This window comes from Mycetomoellerius zeteki, unplaced genomic scaffold (assembly GCF_001594055.1).
Source record: "Mycetomoellerius zeteki isolate Tzet28-1 unplaced genomic scaffold, Tzet1.0 scaffold12, whole genome shotgun sequence".
Classification (NCBI taxonomy): Eukaryota; Metazoa; Arthropoda; class Insecta; order Hymenoptera; family Formicidae; genus Mycetomoellerius; species Mycetomoellerius zeteki.
The window spans coordinates 1,216,771-1,220,769 of record NW_017256126.1 but is presented as its reverse complement, the minus strand read 5'-3'; positions in this window follow the sequence as shown (position 1 = coordinate 1,220,769).

The window sequence follows — 3,999 nt, the reverse complement described above, 5'->3', positions numbered from 1 at the left end:
AGCACCGGGCCGTTTTTCACTCAAGCCATCGTCGTGGAGGGGACTCATGGGATACAAATACAATTTAGATGAGATGGAACACTCCTCGGGAGAATTCTTCTAGGCGTGTGATGCGCCATCTACAAATGAAATCAAGAATTAATATGATTGGTGCAGTCAGTCACCGACGAGATATTATTAAAGACCGACATCCTTATGGGAGTTCGCGTCCTTGTTAATATTGAAGTGATTAAGAGTAAAACAAACTGATAATATTGTACTCATTTTATGATTTATTAGTTTAGTAGACGTGTTTATCGGTATACGTGCATTTAAAACTCAATAATATTCGATTTTTCTTTAAAATTGTGATTTCAGTGTTATCGTCAAAGTTCGATTATCAACAGAGATAATAACTGCAGAGAAAAAAAATTGTAATTTTTCGGCAATATATAGGATATTATAGCTTTACAAATATGCATATTTATTTATAAAGAATTTATGTAATAAAATATCATGAATTTAATAATGTATTAGTCAAATATTTATGTTAATAATAGCAAATTTATATCAATTGTCGATAATGTCAGCGTTCTTCGATTACCTCCGGGCCCTTTTTATACCGCCGAAAATTTGCCCAAGGTTGACGGGCAAATCTTTAATAGTATCTCGTCGGTGATTCAGTACTACAACTGCTCACTGAGGCGGCTTTCCCATAGAGAAAGAAACCACGGAACGGAATATTGACAGAAAAGAGATAGCACGAGGGTTATCCTCATCCTATCTCTTTTCTGTCAATATTCCGTTCCGTGGTTTCTTTCTCCATGGGAAGGCAGCCTGAGCGCTTGCATCTTATTGGCATATAGTTAGAACTAAAAATATAGACCAAACCATCGACATCTAGAATGGACCGCTGATGGCAATGGTGGGGGTAGAAAGACGATTAGAGTGAGAGGCAGGAATAATAAGATCGTTCTTTCTCTGTTTACTGAAGCCTGATTGGTTGTTGGACTACTGTTGGATTAACAACAACCAATCAGGCTTCAGTAAACAGAGAAAGAACGATCTTATTATTCCTGCCTCTCACTCTAATCGTCTTTCTACCCCCACCATTGCCATCAGCGGTCCATTCTAGATATCGATGGACCAAACAGATACAAGAGGTTTGTTCGCGTCGCACGCTCCAATATGCTCCTACCATAGCTCCTACTAGGGGTGCGTTCCACTTAATGTTCGCAATGCTCGCGAGCATCATTTCATCCTTATCGTTTACAAATATTAAACAAGAATGAAATGATGCTCGCGAGCGTTGCGAACGTTAAGTGGAACGCGCCCTAGAGACCCTCTAATCAGAGTCGTGACGTCAGACAGCCAGTTTTGATTGGTCCGCCATTTTTCAGCAATTTGCGCCTATAATCAAATATCTATGGGTGCGGTCCACTTGGCGATACAAACACTTCGAAGCGTTTGATTGACCAATCGGAAGAAAGAATTTTACTAATTGATCAATCAAAAAATGCTCGAAGCATTTGTAACATCAAGTGGACCGTAGCCTATATTGTAGGAATGAGCGATGCGCGTATCGATACGCTAAAATTCGTTTGTAAATTAACCTATTTTGCGAAAAATCAATGTTTTCAACCAAGATGGTGCCATTTTAAACCAATGGCTGCGTTCAGCAGACTCAACAGTTTTGCAACCGTTTTATGATTGTCTGCTGAGATAGGACCATTCTTCTAGATCTAAAAGTATGATCCAATTAGCGCGAAGGAAACTTCCAACAGTTGCAAAACAAACGTTCTGCTGAACGCAGCCATTATCTTTACAAAGAATCGTTTCTTTTTTTAACAAGGTTAAAAACTTCGTCTACTTCGAATCGATATAATCGATTTTTAATGTTCCGATACGGATATCTCCCAAAGTATATACATTTGTATTATTGTTAAAATTAAACAAAACAAGATTAAACATTTTTATGTTATTATTAGATAGATTTCTCACATTATATGTGGAAGTAATGCTTACTAAAAGCATTATGTTTTATCTTTTTTTTAATCAAAGTTATGCATTTTTATCATAAATATGCATTTTTCGTTGGTGTTCAATTTTTTCTAACATTTGTTACCCATAATGTTCGACGTTTAGCATCACGCGGAAATATTTTCATTACGTAGCCTTTCGCTGCAGAATTAGTGCAAAATGGGGCTGCACACCCAACCATTTTGCAATTATTTTTATTAATCTTCTAATAAGTTGTATTAATCTTCAAGAGCAGAAAAATATATCACAATTCACGAGAAACTATCAAGGTTAGAAAGAGACACAATATTCCTCTCTCTTTCGTGTGATTTTACTGAAACTAGAGACCCTTAAGAGAAAGAAACCGTGAAGAGAGTCTCTAACTAGAGTCTCTTTTTCTCGTGTCGCGACTCTGATTAGATTAGAGGGTCTCTAGTACAGCCCGAATTGGCTTCTGTTTTCCTACTTTTTCTGCTTTTCCGTCCTAGTTGCGAACGCAACATCCTATGACTTATCGTCCTGTGAACGCCATTTTCTATCCAACTAGAACTTATGTCAGCCTCTTATTATAGTGTCTCTATGAATGCACCCATTATTTAATACGGTCTTGAAATAAGAACCGACTATGTATACCGGCCTATGGACTGAATCCATAGTCCGGTCTTAGGACGGAATCCATAATCCGGTCTTAAGCGGGGAGCACAGACTCTTGCATAACGCATAACACGTAATGCATAAGGAAATGTACCAATCAAAGCCCTCCATTTCCTTCCTTTCCATGAAATAAAGAATTCTGATTGATTGAATTTCTTATTCATTACATGTTATGCGTTATGCAAAAGTCTGTGCTCCCCGCTTTAATCTCAAGCAATGTCTTAAGCCCGTATCAGATTACCGATGTCCATTATTGGTCAACAGCCAGAGTTGGCAGTCGGGTCGGCTTGCAGAGTCGGTAGTCTGATACGGGCTTTAAGATGCTAATACGACTCTCTGATTGGTTCATGCACTAGCTTAAGACCATCTCGAATCCTGAGCAACGTCTATGGATTCAGTCCTATGTCTTTGCGTGCACTATAGATGATTTTCAGTACTGGCAGTCAATTTTGGAACACAACCTCCGTAAAATGCGCGTTTTACGGAAATTTAAGTTATCAAATAAAATTAAAAATAAACTTAACTATTCCTATAATGGTTCCTGCACTCTGGACGCGGAAATGCTTGCCGCGCGGCAAAATGTGACGCGGTAGTTAATTAGAGTGGATATAAGGAGAGTGAAGCCAATTAACCGGAAGTCGCTATTTTACGAAATATTTATGACATAATTCCTCATCCTAATCTTTTCTTTTTCTAACGTCGTCTTCCTCTAACTAACAGTTAATCGTAATATGGCGGAACCAATCAGGAAGGAGGATTGGCTTCACTCTCTTTATACCCACTCTATAGTTAATAAGCTTACAGCTCCTAACATGTTCATTGGCTGCGTTCAGCAGAACGTTTGTTTTGCAACTGTTGGAAGTTTCCTTCGCGCTAATTGGATCATACTTTTAGATCTAGAAGAATGGTCCTATCTCAGCAGACAATCATAAAACGGTTGCAAAACTGTTGAGTCTGCTGAACGCAGCCATTGGTTACCGCGTCGCATTTTGCCGCGCGATAAGCTTTTCCGCGTCCAGTGTGCAGGAGCCATAAGTCATGTACAATTCGACGAAGACTTCAAGAATGTAATTTGCTAGAACAGTCCCATATTTAAAGAGCTCCTAAAGTAGTCTGTTTTACCGATTAAACGCAATAATTTTTGTATGACAATAACAATTACTTTTTTCTTCCTTTACAGATTTCATACCAAGAATATTCTGTATTTCCATTTCTTAATCTAATATGGCGTCAAAATTATCAATATCATAACAATATCAATGCTTGATATATAAGCTTTGTAGATATATAATATCTGCACTACAAAATTGTAGTCCATATGCTGGATTCACACTGCATCCGATTTTC